Source organism: Electrophorus electricus, unplaced genomic scaffold, assembly GCF_041902795.1.
Source record: "Electrophorus electricus isolate QZ-2024a unplaced genomic scaffold, ASM4190279v1 Scaffold91, whole genome shotgun sequence".
Taxonomy (NCBI): Eukaryota; Metazoa; Chordata; class Actinopteri; order Gymnotiformes; family Gymnotidae; genus Electrophorus; species Electrophorus electricus.
In genome coordinates, this window is record NW_027658808.1 from 25,001 (window position 1) to 43,413 (window position 18,413).

At 51.7% G+C, this 18,413-nt stretch overlaps 1 non-coding gene across 1 annotated transcript; it reads right to left on the reverse strand.

Moving 5' to 3' along the window:
- Positions 1-213: 213 nt before the first annotated feature.
- LOC145656772 (18S ribosomal RNA) lies at positions 214-2,052 on the reverse strand. The gene has a single exon (XR_014122366.1). It is a non-coding gene; the product is annotated as an 18S ribosomal RNA (ribosomal RNA).
- Between the last annotated feature and the right edge of the window lie 16,361 nt (positions 2,053-18,413).

Here is an 18,413-nt window from a genome sequence, read left to right on the forward strand (position 1 = left end):
GGGGTGCTGAAGGACGACGCGGAGGAAGAGGCGGAGGACGAGGAAGGGGTGGGAGGGACTAGGCTCCTCCTTTATGCCTTCTGTCCAGCCTGACCTGCAAGCGACCACGTGTAACAGCAACCCCGAAGACCCTTTCGACCCTGGGCCCCGACGCGGGGGGACGGCGAAGTCGAGGGGGTCGGGAGAGGAGGCACGCCGGACAGCGTTACCCGTTAATGATCCTTTCGCAGGTTCACCTACGAAAACCTTGTTACGACTTTTACTTCCTCTAGATAGTCAAGTTTGATCGACTTCTCGGCGCTCCGCCAAGGCCCGCGAGGAGCCCCGGCGGGGCCGATCCGAGGACCTCACTAAACCATCCGATCGGTAGTAGCGACGGGCGGTGTGTACAAAGGGCAGGGACTTAATCAACGCGAGCTTATGACCCGCGCTTACTGGGAATTCCTCGTTCATGGGGAATAATTGCAATCCCCAGTCCCCATCACGAATGGGGTTCAGCGGATTACCCGCACCTCTCGGTGTAGGGTAGGCACACGCTGATCCAACCATTGTGGCGCGCGTGCAGCCCCGGACATCTAAGGGCATCACAGACCTGTTATTGCTCCATCTCGCGTGGCTGAACGCCACTTGTCCCTCTAAGAAGTTTGACGCCGACCGCGGAGGGCCGCGTAACTATTTAGCATGCCGGAGTCTCGTTCGTTATCGGAATTAACCAGACAAATCGCTCCACCAACTAAGAACGGCCATGCACCACCACCCACAGAATCGAGAAAGAGCTATCAATCTGTCAATCCTTTCCGTGTCCGGGCCGGGTGAGGTTTCCCGTGTTGAGTCAAATTAAGCCGCAGGCTCCACTCCTGGTGGTGCCCTTCCGTCAATTCCTTTAAGTTTCAGCTTTGCAACCATACTCCCCCCGGAACCCACAGACTCGTGGTTTCCCTCACGCTGCCCGGCGGGTCATGGGAATAACGCCGCCGGATCGCGGGTCGGCATAGTTTACGGTCGGAACTACGACGGTATCTGATCGTCTTCGAACCTCCGACTTTCGTTCTTGATTAATGAAAACATTCTTGGCAAATGCTTTCGCTTTCGTCCGTCTTGCGCCGGTCCAAGAATTTCACCTCTAGCGGCGCAATACGAATGCCCCCGGCCGTCCCTCTTAATCATGGCCCTGGTTCAGGAAACCCACAAAATAGAACCGGAGTCCTATTCCATTATTCCTAGCTCAGGTATTCAGGCGAGAAGCGGGCCCGCTTTGAACACTCTAATTTTTTCAAAGTAAACGCTCCGAGCCCCGTCCGGACACCCAGCCAAGGGCATCCGGGGGGCACCGGGAGACAGGGTCTGAGACAGGCGGTGGCACGCCTCGCGGCGGACCGCCAGCCCACTCCCGACATCCAACTACGAGCTTTTTAACTGCAGCAACTTTAATATACGCTATTGGAGCTGGAATTACCGCGGCTGCTGGCACCAGACTTGCCCTCCAATGGGTCCTCACCCATGGGTTTAGGATACGCTCATTCCGATTACAGGGCCTCGAAAGAGACCTGTATCGTTATTTTTCGTCACTACCTCCCCGTGTCGGGAATGGGTAATTTGCGCGCCTGCTGCCTTCCTTGGATGTGGTAGCCGTTTCTCAGGCTCCCTCTCCGGAATCGAACCCTGATTCCCCGTTACCCGTGGTCACCATGGTAGCCGACTATGGTACCATCGAAAGTTGATAGGGCAGACATTCGAATGAGACGTCGCCGCCGCGGAGGGCGCGCGATCGGCCCGAGGTTATCTAGAGTCACCAAAGCGGCCGGGGGGCCCGAGCCCCCCGGATGGGTTTTGGGTCTGATAAATGCACGCATCCCCCGAAGGGTCAGCGCTCGTTTGCATGTATTAGCTCTAGAATTACCACAGTTATCCGAGTAACGTGTGGAGCGATCAAAGGAACCATAACTGATTTAATGAGCCATTCGCAGTTTCACTGTACCGGCCGTGTGCACTTAGACCTGCATGGCTTAATCTTTGAGACAAGCATATGTTACTGGCAGGATCAACCAGGTAGTTTGCACCGTGGTCTGGGATGAACCACGAGTGACATCCGCCTCCCCTTCCGGGGGCTAGGAAGCAGCGGGTTGTAAGTGCGTGCGCCGTCAGGTCCAGACGCCATACAGGGCTACCCAGGACAGCTTCCGCGGCCAGTGTAAACGTGCTCGCGCACCGCCCTCTGGCCTTCGGACGCCGACCTCTCACCTTGATGCAAAGCTGTCCCATCCGGTCATGCCCGCACCGTACCCCGTCCACCTCCTCCGGAGGTGCGGACGGCCGACTCCAGGTGCTTTCGGCGTTCCCTCTCTTCACGCCGTTTTGATTTTCGTGGGCCGCTGGTGGGGGGACAAGGGAAAGACCTCGTCGAATTCCCTCCCCCCTAGCCTCGCTCAACCTACGTTTCGTGATGTAACCAAGAAGAGTGATTCGTGGGCCCAGGTAGGTTTGAAGAGGAGGCCAACAAAGCAGGGCACTCCCTTCCTCCCAAACCACAGACACCAGTATAGGACAACTGAGTAGACAGACTGGCCGTCTGAGTCTCCCCCAGAGAGTTCTGGGATGGGTTACAAATAACCCCCACCCCCCATCAGAGGCTTGACCCGCTAGAACCAGGGAGGATCTGTCAAAACCGCTCTCCACATCAGAAGTTCTGGATCAGCCGGGGCTGGTCGGCAGACGTCCACCTAAGGCCGTGGCCTAACCCCGTGTGGGGGGATAGCGCTCGCACCCGTACACGTGGACACCCGCTCGTCAAATGGCTGGCTCCTCACTTACCGTAGGGGGAATGGTTTGCCTACCCCTGGCGGGTCTGGTACTCCACTCTACCAAACAAGGAAGCAACACACCAATAGACCCCTGCAACACCGGGCAGCTTTGGGCAGTGTCACTACACTCCTCCTTGTTCTTCACGTTCCTTCCGTGGTGATTTTTTTTTTTTTTTCGTGGCCATTGCCGTGCTTGGCTTCCCCATCGCTTTGCATGCTCTCCATTGCCTCGTGCTGCTTCACCATTGGTCTCACTGGAGACCGAAGCCGCTCTCCCAGTAACCCGATGGTACCTGGCCAGAAAACCCGTGCCCGTTTTCATCTAGGACAAGGGCCAAACCACAGACCGTGCCCGTCCAGGGTCAACCCCTGGTCGGACAGGCCTGGTGGGTCGATACCATGGATGTGGCAGGCCGACGAGAATCCACTGGTACATTTACAAACACGCCCACCCTGGTGGCATGGCTGTACGACCCATCGTCGAAGCACGCTGCGGCGGACTGAGCCATTGGATCCAGTTGCCTGGGCGTACACTCAGCCCAACAGACGCACTCGGGTCGGGGAGAGCAAGCAGACTGTGTGCCCTGGGATGTGCCCACTTCCATAGGGGAATCGGCATGATGGTTCACTTAACCCGAGAGGGCTCCCCTCGCGGGATAAGCACCCCCCTCGGGGGATGGGGGGGGGGGGGGGGCATCCAGAGCACACCACTTTCCGGTAGGGGACAGCCGTTTGATCATGTGTCCGAGGGAGAGCTCCCCTTGCCGGCCGAACACCCCTCGGACTCCCTTGGGCTTCCAGAGAACGCCACTGGATGAATTTAGTGCTTGGACCCCATTGATTCTCTTTGCTCTCCCATATACCCGACGGGACCCTATTTGCAAAACCCCGTGCCAACCAGACCTCCCAGGAAGGGGGCTGGCGCTAACCATGCCCAGCAGGGTGCACCTGGTCGGACACTTTGGGAGGGTCGAGAGCCTGGAAGTGCCACCCGGGGGAGTATTCTGATTTCCGTTTTTAATGCACTCAGGGACAGCCCGAGGACCTCTGTAGTGCACCTGAGGGCGGACTGAGCCGTCGGGTCCAGGGGTCTGGAGTTCGGAACCTCCAGGGTTCACCTGGCTGTTCTCTTAGCCCGGCTAGGGTGCACCCTGGTCGGACACTTTGGGAGGGTCGAGAGCCTGGATGTGCCACCCCGACGAGTAATGAGTTTTCCCTCGTATCTCTTCCGGACCAGGTCCGATTCGCACGAAACTCGCTGGGCATGGCCAGGAGCGCCCCCTGCTGCCCACGCCACCGTCCCCGCGCTTCTACTCCGAGGGCCGAGGAGACAGCGAAGCGTGGGTCGGGTCGCCCTGCTTCCAGGGTCTCCCTGGTACTCTCCAGTCTCCCGAGTCCATCGGGTCCGACCTCGTATTTTAGCCCAGACGGGGAATGAGAAAGGGGCCCCCGACCGCCCGAGGGCGGGCGCTCGCTTCTCAGCCTAGGAACGTCCGATTCCCACGAAACTTTTACGCCAGACGTTCCTGGCAGCGAGCGCGTTCAAAGGTGACCCGCGCTGCTTCTCTCCTCCCAAGGGCCGAAGAGATATTCGTCTTCAAACCCGACCGGCCCTGTGTTTGCCGCCCCGGCGGTTTTAAAAAAACATAGCGTAAAAACGGTGGGTGCGCTTCGCCTGCCGCTTGGACAGCGTTAAACGGCAGCCCCGGCTCTTTCCAAGGGCCTCAACCGACTTTCTGCTCCCAAGGAGCCCAGAGATATGAAACCGAAAAATCAAAACCCCGTGCCAACCAGACCTCCAGGAAGGGGGCTGGCGGCTAACCATGCCCGGCAGGGTGCACCCTGGTCGGACGCTTTGGGAGGGTCGAGAGCCTGGATGTGCCACCCGACGAGTAATGAGTTTTCCCTTCGTATCTCTTCCGGACCAGGTCCGATTCGCACGAAACTCGCTGGGCATGGCCAGGAGCGCCCCCTGCTGCCCACGCCACCGTCCCCGCGCTTCTACTCCCAGGGCCGAGGAGACAGCGAAGCGTGGGTCGGGTCGCCTGCTTCCAGGGTCTCCCTGGTACTCTCCAGTCTCCCGAGTCCATCGGGTCCGACCTCGTATTTTTAGCCAGACCGGGGAATGAGAAAGGGCCCCCGACCGCCCGAGGGCGGGCGCTCGCTTCTCAGCCTAGGAACGTCCGATTCCCACGAAACTTTTACGCCAGACGTTCCTGGCAGCGAGCGCGTTCAAAGGTGACCCGCGCTGCTTCTCTCCTCCCAAGGGCCGAAGAGATATTCCGTCTTCAAACCCGACCGGCCCTGTGTTTGCCGCCCCGGCGGTTTTAAAAAATCATAGCGTAAAAACGGTGGGTGCGCTTCGCCTGCCGCTTGGACAGCTTAAAACGGCAGCCCCGGCTCTTTCCAAAGGGCCCTCAACCGACTTTCTGCTCCCAAGGAGCCCCAGAGATATGAAACCGAAAAATCAAAACCCCGTGCCAACCAGACCTCCAGGAAGGGGGCTGGCGGCTAACCATGCCCGGCAGGGTGCACCCTGGTCGGACGCTTTGGGAGGGTCGAGAGCCTGGATGTGCCACCCCGACGAGTAATGAGTTTTCCCTTCGTATCTCTTCCGGACCAGGTCCGATTCGCACGAACTCGCTGGGCATGGCCAGGAGCGCCCCCTGCTGCCCACGCCACCGTCCCCGCGCTTCTACTCCCGAGGGCCGAGGAGACAGCGAAGCGTGGGTCGGGTCGCCTGCTTCCAGGGTCTCCCTGGTACTCTCCAGTCTCCCGAGTCCATCGGGTCCGGACCTCGTATTTTTAGCCCAGACGGGGAATGAGAAAGGGGCCCCCGACCGCCCGAGGGCGGGCGCTCGCTTCTCAGCCTAGAACGCCGATTCCCACGAACTTTTACGCCAGACGTTCCTGGCAGCGAGCGCGTTCAAAGGTGACCCGCGCTGCTTCTCTCCTCCCAAGGGCCGAAGAGATATTCGTCTTCAACCCGACCGCCCTGTGTTTGCCGCCCCGGCGGTTTTAAAAAATCATAGCGTAAAAACGGTGGGTGCGCTTCGCCTGCCGCTTGGACAGCGTTAAACGGCAGCCCCGGCTCTTTCCAAAGGGCCCTCAACCGACTTTCTGCTCCCAAGGAGCCCAGAGATATGAAACCGATAAATCAAAACCCCGTGCCAACCAGACCTCCAGGAAGGGGGCTGGCGGCTAACCATGCCCGGCAGGGTGCACCCTGGTCGGACGCTTTGGGAGGGTCGAGAGCCTGGATGTGCCACCCCGACGAGTAATTGAGTTTTCCCTTCGTATCTCTTCCGGACAGGTCCTATTCGCACGAAACGTCGCTGGGCATGGCCAGGAGCGCCCCCTGCTGCCCACCGCCACCGTCCCCGCGCTTCCTACTCCCGAGGGCCGAGGAGACAGCGAAGGCGTGGGTCGGGTCGCCTGCTTCCAGGGTCTCCCTGGTACTCTCCAGTCTCCCGAAGTCCATCGGGTCCCGACCTCGTATTTTAGCCCAGACGGGAATGAGAAAGGGGCCCCCGACCGCCCGAGGGCGGGCGCTCGCTTCTCAGCCTAGGAACGTCCGATTCCCACGAAACTTTTACGCCAGACGTTCCTGGCAGCGAGCGCGTTCAAAGGTGACCCGCGCTGCTTCTCTCCTCCCAAGGGCCGAAGAGATATTCGTCTTCAAACCCGACCGGCCCTGTGTTTGCCGCCCCGGGGTTTTAAAAAATCATAGCGTAAAAACGGTGGGTTGCGCTTCGCCTGCCGCTTGGACAGCGTTAAACGGCAGCCCCGGCTCTTTCCAAAGGGCCCTCAACCGACTTTCTGCTCCCAAGGAGCCCAGAGATATGAACCGATAAATCAAAACCCGTGCCAACCAGACCTCCAGGAAGGGGCTGGCGGCTAACCATGCCCGGCAGGGTGCACCCTGGTCGGACGCTTTGGGAGGGTCGAGAGCCTGGATGTGCCACCCCGACGAGTATGAGTTTTCCCTTCGTATCTCTTCCGGACCAGGTCCGATCGGCACGAAACTCGCTGGGCATGGCCAGGAGCGCCCCCTGCTGCCCAGCCTGCTCTGGGCCTGGGCACACTTCATTCACTTTGTACCTTTAAATCATACTACTACTACTACTACTACCACCAGAATTCCAGGGCCAAGAGGTCACACAGTCATACACAGCAAAGTAGCTCTGGGCCTGGGCACACTTCAAGAAGGTTTGTCCCTTTATATAAGCCTAGAAATAGACTTCCAGGCCCAAGAGTTCAAACACATTCATGCCCAGCAAAGTAGCTCTGGGCCTGGGCACACTTCAATCACTTTGTGCCTTTAAATCATACTACTACTACCAGACTTCCAGGCCCAAGAGGTCAAACACAGTCATGCCCAGCAAAGTAGCTCTGGGCCTGGGCACACTTCATTCACTTTGTGCCTTTAAATCATACTACTACTACCACCAGAATTCCAGGGCCAAGAGGTCACACAGTCATACACAGCAAAGTAGCTCTGGGCCTGGGCACACTTCAAGAAGTTTGACCCTTTAATAAGCCTAGAAATAGACTTCCAGAGCCAAGAGGTCAAACACAGTCATGCACAGCAAAGTAGCTCTGGGCCTGGGCACACTTCAAGCACTTTGTGCCTTTAAATCATACTACTACTACTACTACTACTACTACTACTACTACTACCAGACTTCCAGGCCCAAGAGTTCAAACACATTCATGCCCAGCAAAGTAGCTCTGGGCCTGGGCACACTTCATTCACTTTGTGCCTTTAAATCATACTACTACTACCACCAGACTTCCAGGGCCAAGAGGTCAACCACAGTCATGCACAGCAAAGTAGCTCTGGGCCTGGGCACACTTCAAGATGTTTGACCCTTTATATAAGCCTAGAAATAGACTTCCAGGCCCAAGAGTTCAAACACATTCATGCCCAGCAAAGTAGCTCTGGGCCTGGGCACACTTCAATCACTTTGTGCCTTTAAATCATACTACTACTACCACCAGACTTCCAGGCCCAAGAGGTCAAACACAGTCATGCCCAGCAAAGTAGCTCTGGGCCTGGGCACACTTCAATCACTTTGTGCCTTTAAATCATACTACTACTACCACCAGACTTCCAGGCCCTGGAGGTCACACCTTCATGCCTAGCAAGGTTGCTTTACACCTGCGCACACTTCAGACCGTTTCACTCTTTTAATCCTTCAAAGTACCACATTTCCAGACCCAAGAGGTCACAGAATCATGCCCAGCAAAGTAGCTCTGGGCCTGGGCACACTTCAATCACTTTGTGCCTTTAAATCATACTACTACTACCAGACTTCCAGGCCCCAGAGGTCAAACACAGTCATGCCAGCAAAGTAGCTCTGGGCCTGGGCACACTTCAAGAAGTTTGACTCTTTATATAAGCCTAGAAATAGACTTCCAGAGCCAAGAGGTCAAACACAGTCATGCACAGCAAAGTAGCTCTGGGCCTGGGCACACTTCATTCACTTTGTACCTTTAAATCATACTACTACTACCAGACTTCCAGGCCCAAGAGTTCAAACACATTCATGCCCAGCAAAGTAGCTCTGGGCCTGGGCACACTTCAATCACTTTGTGTCTTTAAATCATACTACTACTACCAGACTTCCAGGCCCCAGAGGTCAAACACAGTCATGCCCAGCAAAGTAGCTCTGGGCCTGGGCACACTTCAAGAAGTTTGACCCTTTATATAAGCCTAGAAATAGACTTTCAGGCCCAAGAGGTCAAACACAGTCATGCCCAGCAAAGTAGCTGTGGGCCTGGGCACACTTCATTCACTTTGTACCTTTAAATCATACTACTACTACTACTACTACTACTACTCTACTACTACTACTACTACCAGACTTCCAGGCCCAAGAGGTCAAACACAGTCATGCCCAGCAAAGTAGCTCTGGGCCTGGGCACACTTCAAGAAGTTTGACCCTTTATATAAGCCTAGAAATAGACTTCCAGGCCCAAGAGTTCAAACACATTCATGCCCAGCAAAGTAGCTCTGGGCCTGGGCACACTTCAATCACTTTGTGCCTTTAAATCATACTACTACTACCAGACTTCCAGGCCCCAGAGGTCAAACACAGTCATGCCCAGCAAAGTAGCTCTGGGCCTGGGCACACTTCAAGAAGTTTGACCCTTTATATAAGCCTAGAAATAGACTTCCAGAGCCAAGAGGTCAAACACAGTCATGCCCAGCAAAGTAGCTCTGGGCCTGGGCACACTTCAATCACTTTGTGCCTTTAAATCATACTACTACTACCACCAGACTTCCAGGCCCAAGAGGTCAAACACAGTCATGCCCAGCAAAGTAGCTCTGGGCCTGGGCACACTTCAATCACTTTGTGCCTTTAAATCATACTACTACTACCACCAGACTTCCAGGCCCTGGAGGTCACACCTTCATGCCTAGCAAGGTTGCTTTACACCTGCGCACACTTCAGACCGTTTCACTCTTTTAATCCTTCAAAGTACCACATTTCCAGACCCAAGAGGTCACAGAATCATGCCCAGCAAAGTAGCTCTGGGCCTGGGCACACTTCAATCACTTTGTGCCTTTAAATCATACTACTACTACCAGACTTCCAGGCCCCAGAGGTCAAACACAGTCATGCCCAGCAAAGTAGCTCTGGGCCTGGGCACACTTCAAGAAGTTTGACCCTTTATATAAGCCTAGAAATAGACTTCCAGAGCCAAGAGGTCAAACACAGTCATGCACAGCAAAGTAGCTCTGGGCCTGGGCACACTTCATTCACTTTGTACCTTTAAATCATACTACTACTACCAGACTTCCAGGCCCAAGAGTTCAAACACATTCATGCCCAGCAAAGTAGCTCTGGGCCTGGGCACACTTCAATCACTTTGTGTCTTTAAATCATACTACTACTACCAGACTTCCAGGCCCCAGAGGTCAAACACAGTCATGCCCAGCAAAGTAGCTCTGGGCCTGGGCACACTTCAAGAAGTTTGACCCTTTATATAAGCCTAGAAATAGACTTTCAGGCCCAAGAGGTCAAACACAGTCATGCCCAGCAAAGTAGCTGTGGGCCTGGGCACACTTCATTCACTTTGTACCTTTAAATCATACTACTACTACTACTACTACTACTACTACTACTACTACTACTACTACTACCAGACTTCCAGGCCCAAGAGGTCAAACACAGTCATGCCCAGCAAAGTAGCTCTGGGCCTGGGCACACTTCAAGAAGTTTGACCCTTTATATAAGCCTAGAAATAGATTCATGCCCAGCAAAGTAGCTCTGGGCCTGGGCACACTTCAATCACTTTGTGCCTTTAAATCATACTACTACTACCAGACTTCCAGGCCCCAGAGGTCAAACACAGTCATGCCCAGCAAAGTAGCTCTGGGCCTGGGCACACTTCAAGAAGTTTGACCCTTTATATAAGCCTAGAAATAGACTTCCAGAGCCAAGAGGTCAAACACAGTCATGCCCAGCAAAGTAGCTCTGGGCCTGGGCACACTTCATTCACTTTGTACCTTTAAATCATACTACTACTACCAGACTTCCAGGCCCAAGACGTCAAACACAGTCATGCCCAGCAAAGTAGCTCTGGGCCTGGGCACACTTCATTCACTTTGTACCTTTAAATCATACTACTACTACTACTACTACTACTACTACTACTACTACCAGACTTCCAGGCCCAAGAGGTCAAACACAGTCATGCCCAGCAAAGTAGCTCTGGGCCTGGGCACACTTCAATCACTTTGTCCCTTTAAATCATACTACTACTACCAGACTTCCAGGCCCCAGAGGTCAAACACAGTCATGCCCAGCAAAGTAGCTCTGGGCCTGGGCACACTTCAAGAAGTTTGACCCTTTATATAAGCCTAGAAATAGACTTCCAGAGCCAAGAGGTCAAACACAGTCATGCCCAGCAAAGTAGCTCTGGGCCTGGGCACACTTCATTCACTTTGTACCTTTAAATCATACTACTACTACCAGACTTCCAGGCCCAAGACGTCAAACACAGTCATGCCCAGCAAAGTAGCTCTGGGCCTGGGCACACTTCATTCACTTTGTACCTTTAAATCATACTACTACTACTACTACTACTACTACTACTACTACTACTACTACCAGACTTCCAGGCCCAAGAGGTCAAACACAGTCATGCCCAGCAAAGTAGCTCTGGGCCTGGGCACACTTCATTCACTTTGTGCCTTTAAATCATACTACTACTACCACCAGAATTCCAGGGCCAAGAGGTCACACAGTCATACACAGCAAAGTAGCTCTGGGCCTGGGCACACTTCAAGAAGTTTGACCCTTTATATAAGCCTAGAAATAGACTTCCAGGCCCAAGAGGTCAAACACATTCATGCCCAGCAAAGTAGCTCTGGGCCTGGGCACACTTCATTCACTTTGTACCTTTAAATCATACTACTACTACTACTACTACTACTACAACCAGACTTCCAGGCCCAAGAGGTCACACAGTCATGCCCAGCAAAGTAGATCTGGGCCTGGGCACACTTCAAGAAGTTTGACCCTTTATATAAGCCTAGAAATAGACTTTCAGGCCCAAGAGGTCAAACACAGTCATGCCCAGCAAAGTAGCTGTGGGCCTGGGCACACTTCATTCACTTTGTACCTTTAAATCATACTACTACTACTACTACTACTACTACTACTACTACTACTACTACTACCAGACTTCCAGGCCCAAGAGTTCAAACACATTCATGCCCAGCAAAGTAGCTCTGGGCCTGGGCACACTTCATTCACTTTGTGCCTTTAAATCATACTACTACTACTACCACCAGACTTCCAGGCCCAAGAGGTCAAACACAGTCATGCCCAGCAAAGTAGCTCTGGGCCTGGGCACACTTCAATCACTTTGTGCCTTTAAATCATACTACTACTACCAGACTTCCAGGCCCAAGAGTTCAAACACATTCATGCCCAGCAAAGTAGCTCTGGGCCTGGGCACACTTCATTCACTTTGTGCCTTTAAATCATACTACTACTACCACCAGACTTCCAGGGCCAAGAGGTCAACCACAGTCATGCACAGCAAAGTAGCTCTGGGCCTGGGCACACTTCAAGATGTTTGACCCTTTATATAAGCCTAGAAATAGACTTCCAGGCCCAAGAGTTCAAACACATTCATGCCCAGCAAAGTAGCTCTGGGCCTGGGCACACTTCAATCACTTTGTGCCTTTAAATCATACTACTACTACCACCAGACTTCCAGGCCCAAGAGGTCAAACACAGTCATGCCCAGCAAAGTAGCTCTGGGCCTGGGCACACTTCAATCACTTTGTGCCTTTAAATCATACTACTACTACCAGACTTCCAGGCCCAAAAGTTCAAACACATTCATGCCCAGCAAAGTAGCTCTGGGCCTGGGCACACTTCAAGATGTTTGACCCTTTATATAAGCCTAGAAATAGACTTCCAGACCAAGAGGTCAAACACAGTCATGCCCAGCAAAGTAGCTCTGGGCCTGGGCACACTTCAATCACTTTGTGCCTTTAAATCATACTACTACTACCAGACTTCCAGGCCCAAGAGTTCAAACACATTCATGCCCAGCAAAGTAGCTCTGGGCCTGGGCACACTTCAAGATGTTTGACCCTGTATATAAGCCTAGAAATAGACTTCCAGAGCCAAGAGGTCAAACACAGTCATGCCCAGCAAAGTAGCTCTGGGCCTGGGCACACTTCATTCACTTTGTGCCTTTAAATCATACTACTACTACCAGACTTCCAGGCCCAAGAGTTCAAACACATTCATGCCCAGCAAAGTAGCTCTGGGCCTGGGCACACTTCAATCACTTTGTGCCTTTAAATCATACTACTACTACCAGACTTCCAGGCCCCAGAGGTCAAACACAGTCATGCCCAGCAAAGTAGCTCTGGGCCTGGGCACACTTCAAGAAGTTTGACCCTTTATATAAGCCTAGAAATAGACTTCCAGAGCCAAGAGGTCAAACACAGTCATGCACAGCAAAGTAGCTCTGGGCCTGGGCACACTTCATTCACTTTGTGCCTTTAAATCATACTACTACTACCACCAGACTTCCAGGCCCAAGAGGTCAAACACATTCATGCCCAGCAAAGTAGCTCTGGGCCTGGGCACACTTCAATCACTTTGTGCCTTTAAATCATACTACTACTACCAGACTTCCAGGCCCAAGAGGTCAAACACAGTCATGCCCAGCAAAGTAGCTCTGGGCCTGGGCACACTTCAATCACTTTGTGCCTTTAAATCATACTACTACTACCAGACTTCCAGGCCCAAGAGTTCAAACACATTCATGCCCAGCAAAGTAGCTCTGGGCCTGGGCACACTTCAAGATGTTTGACCCTGTATATAAGCCTAGAAATAGACTTCCAGAGCCAAGAGGTCAAACACAGTCATGCCCAGCAAAGTAGCTCTGGGCCTGGGCACACTTCATTCACTTTGTGCCTTTAAATCATACTACTACTACCAGACTTCCAGGCCCAAGAGTTCAAACACATTCATGCCCAGCAAAGTAGCTCTGGGCCTGGGCACACTTCAATCACTTTGTGCCTTTAAATCATACTACTACTACCAGACTTCCAGGCCCCAGAGGTCAAACACAGTCATGCCCAGCAAAGTAGCTCTGGGCCTGGGCACACTTCAAGAAGTTTGACCCTTTATATAAGCCTAGAAAATAGACTTCCAGAGCCAAGAGGTCAAACACAGTCATGCCCAGCAAAGTAGCTCTGGGCCTGGGCACACTTCATTCACTTTGTACCTTTAAATCATACTACTACTACCAGACTTCCAGGCCCAAGACGTCAAACACAGTCATGCCCAGCAAAGTAGCTCTGGGCCTGGGCACACTTCATTCACTTTGTACCTTTAAATCATACTACTACTACTACTACTACTACTACTACTACTACTACTACTACTACTACCAGACTTCCAGGCCCAAGAGTTCAAACACATTCATGCCCAGCAAAGTAGCTCTGGGCCTGGGCACACTTCAATCACTTTGTGCCTTTAAATCATACTACTACTACCACCAGACTTCCAGGCCCAAGAGGTCAAACACAGTCATGCCCAGCAAAGTAGCTCTGGGCCTGGGCACACTTCAATCACTTTGTGCCTTTAAATCATACTACTACTACCAGACTTCCAGGCCCAAGAGTTCAAACACATTCATGCCCAGCAAAGTAGCTCTGGGCCTGGGCACACTTCAATCACTTTGTGCCTTTAAATCATACTACTACTACTACCACCAGACTTCCAGACCCAAGAGGTCAAACACAGTCATGCCCAGCAAAGTAGCTCTGGGCCTGGGCACACTTCAAGAAGTTTGACCTTTATATAAGCCTAGAAATAGACTTCCAGGCCAAGAGGTCAAACACAGTCATGCCCAGCAAAGTAGCTCTGGGCCTGGGCACACTTCATTCACTTTGTACCTTTAAATCATACTACTACTACTACTACTACTACTACTACTACTACTACTACCAGACTTCCAGGCCCAAGAGGTCAAACACAGTCATGCCCAGCAAAGTAGCTCTGGGCCTGGGCACACTTCATTCACTTTGTGCCTTTAAATCATACTACTACTACCACCAGAATTCCAGGGCCAAGAGGTCACACAGTCATACACAGCAAAGTAGCTCTGGGCCTGGGCACACTTCAAGAAGTTTGACCCTTTATATAAGCCTAGAAATAGACTTCCAGGCCCAAGAGGTCAAACACAGTCATGCCCAGCAAAGTAGCTCTGGGCCTGGGCACACTTCATTCACTTTGTACCTTTAAATCATACTACTACTACCAGACTTCCAGGCCCCAGAGTTCAAACACATTCATGCCCAGCAAAGTAGCTCTGGGCCTGGGCACACTTCAAGATGTTTGACCCTGTATATAAGCCTAGAAATAGACTTCCAGAGCCAAGAGGTCAAACACAGTCATGCCCAGCAAAGTAGCTCTGGGCCTGGGCACACTTCATTCACTTTGTACCTTTAAATCATACTACTACTACCAGACTTCCAGGCCCAAGACGTCAAACACAGTCATGCCCAGCAAAGTAGCTCTGGGCCTGGGCACACTTCATTCACTTTGTACCTTTAAATCATACTACTACTACTACTACTACTACTACTACTACTACTACTACTACCAGACTTCCAGCCCAAGAGGTCAAACACAGTCATGCCCAGCAAAGTAGCTCTGGGCCTGGGCACACTTCATTCACTTTGTGCCTTTAAAATCATACTACTACTACCACCAGAATTCCAGGGCCAAGAGGTCACACAGTCATACACAGCAAAGTAGCTCTGGGCCTGGGCACACTTCAAGAAGTTTGACCCTTTATATAAGCCTAGAAATAGACTTCCAGGCCCAAGAGGTCAAACACAGTCATGCCCAGCAAAGTAGCTCTGGGCCTGGGCACACTTCATTCACTTTGTACCTTTAAATCATACTACTACTACTACTACTACTACTACTACTACCAGACTTCCAGGCCCAAGAGGTCAAACACAGTCATGCCCAGCAAAGTAGATCTGGGCCTGGGCACACTTCAAGAAGTTTGACCCTTTATATAAGCCTAGAAATAGACTTTCAGGCCCAAGAGGTCAAACACAGTCATGCCCAGCAAAGTAGCTGTGGGCCTGGGCACACTTCATTCACTTTGTACCTTTAAATCATACTACTACTACTACTACTACTACTACTACTACTACTACTACTACCAGACTTCCAGGCCCAAGAGTTCAAACACATTCATGCCCAGCAAAGTAGCTCTGGGCCTGGGCACACTTCATTCACTTTGTGCCTTTAAATCATACTACTACTACCACCAGACTTCCAGGCCCAAGAGGTCAAACACAGTCATGCCCAGCAAAGTAGCTCTGGGCCTGGGCACACTTCAATCACTTTGTGCCTTTAAATCATACTACTACTACCAGACTTCCAGGCCAAGAGTTCAAACACATTCATGCCCAGCAAAGTAGCTCTGGGCCTGGGCACACTTCATTCACTTTGTGCCTTTAAATCATACTACTACTACCACCAGACTTCCAGGGCCAAGAGGTCAACACAGTCATGCACAGCAAAGTAGCTCTGGGCCTGGGCACACTTCAAGATGTTTGACCCTTTATATAAGCCTAGAAATAGACTTCCAGGCCCAAGAGTTCAAACACATTCATGCCCAGCAAAGTAGCTCTGGGCCTGGGCACACTTCAATCACTTTGTGCCTTTAAATCATACTACTACTACCACCAGACTTCCAGGCCCAAGAGGTCAAACACAGTCATGCCCAGCAAAGTAGCTCTGGGCCTGGGCACACTTCAATCACTTTGTGCCTTTAAATCATACTACTACTACCAGACTTCCAGGCCCAAAAGTTCAAACACATTCATGCCCAGCAAAGTAGCTCTGGGCCTGGGCACACTTCAAGATGTTTGACCCTTTATATAAGCCTAGAAATAGACTTCCAGAGCCAAGAGGTCAAACACAGTCATGCCCAGCAAAGTAGCTCTGGGCCTGGGCACACTTCAATCACTTTGTGCCTTTAAATCATACTACTACTACCAGACTTCCAGGCCCAAGAGTTCAAACACATTCATGCCCAGCAAAGTAGCTCTGGGCCTGGGCACACTTCAAGATGTTTGACCCTGTATATAAGCCTAGAAATAGACTTCCAGAGCCAAGAGGTCAAACACAGTCATGCCCAGCAAAGTAGCTCTGGGCCTGGGCACACTTCATTCACTTTGTGCCTTTAAATCATACTACTACTACCAGACTTCCAGGCCCAAGAGTTCAAACACATTCATGCCCAGCAAAGTAGCTCTGGGCCTGGGCACACTTCAATCACTTTGTGCCTTTAAATCATACTACTACTACCAGACTTCCAGGCCCCAGAGGTCAAACACAGTCATGCCCAGCAAAGTAGCTCTGGGCCTGGGCACACTTCAAGAAGTTTGACCCTTTATATAAGCCTAGAAATAGACTTCCAGAGCCAAGAGGTCAAACACAGTCATGCACAGCAAAGTAGCTCTGGGCCTGGGCACACTTCATTCACTTTGTGCCTTTAAATCATACTACTACTACCACCAGACTTCCAGGCCCAAGAGGTCAAACACATTCATGCCCAGCAAAGTAGCTCTGGGCCTGGGCACACTTCAATCACTTTGTGCCTTTAAATCATACTACTACTACCAGACTTCCAGGCCCAAGAGGTCAAACACAGTCATGCCCAGCAAAGTAGCTCTGGGCCTGGGCACACTTCAATCACTTGTGCCTTTAAATCATACTACTACTACCAGACTTCCAGGCCCAAGAGTTCAAACACATTCATGCCCAGCAAAGTAGCTCTGGGCCTGGGCACACTTCAAGATGTTTGACCCTGTATATAAGCCTAGAAATAGACTTCCAGAGCCAAGAGGTCAAACACAGTCATGCCCAGCAAAGTAGCTCTGGGCCTGGGCACACTTCATTCACTTTGTGCCTTTAAATCATACTACTACTACCAGACTTCCAGGCCCAAGAGTTCAAACACATTCATGCCCAGCAAAGTAGCTCTGGGCCTGGGCACACTTCAATCACTTTGTGCCTTTAAATCATACTACTACTACCAGACTTCCAGGCCCCAGAGGTCAAACACAGTCATGCCCAGCAAAGTAGCTCTGGGCCTGGGCACACTTCAAGAAGTTTGACCCTTTATATAAGCCTAGAAATAGACTTCCAGAGCCAAGAGGTCAAACACAGTCATGCCCAGCAAAGTAGCTCTGGGCCTGGGCACACTTCATTCACTTTGTACCTTTAAATCATACTACTACTACCAGACTTCCAGGCCCAAGACGTCAAACACAGTCATGCCCAGCAAAGTAGCTCTGGGCCTGGGCACACTTCATTCACTTTGTACCTTTAATCATACTAACACTACTACTACTACTACTACTACTACTACTACTACTACTACCAGACTTCCAGGCCCAAGAGTTCAAACACATTCATGCCCAGCAAAGTAGCTCTGGGCCTGGGCACACTTCAATCACTTTGTGCCTTTAAATCATACTACTACTACCACCAGACTTCCAGGCCCAAGAGGTCAAACACAGTCATGCCCAGCAAAGTAGCTCTGGGCCTGGGCACACTTCAATCACTTTGTGCCTTTAAATCATACTACTACTACCAGACTTCCAGGCCCAAGAGTTCAAACACATTCATGCCCAGCAAAGTAGCTCTGGGCCTGGGCACACTTCAATCACTTTGTGCCTTTAAATCATACTACTACTACTACCACCAGAACTTCCAGACCAAGAGGTCAAACACAGTCATGCCCAGCAAAGTAGCTCTGGGCCTGGGCACACTTCAAGAAGTTTGACCCTTTATATAAGCCTAGAAATAGACTTCCAGGCCCAAGAGGTCAAACACAGTCATGCCCAGCAAAGTAGCTCTGGGCCTGGGCACACTTCATTCACTTTGTACCTTTAAATCATACTACTACTACTACTACTACTACTACTACTACTACTACTACTACCAGACTTCCAGGCCCAAGAGGTCAAACACAGTCATGCCCAGCAAAGTAGCTCTGGGCCTGGGCACACTTCATTCACTTTGTGCCTTTAAATCA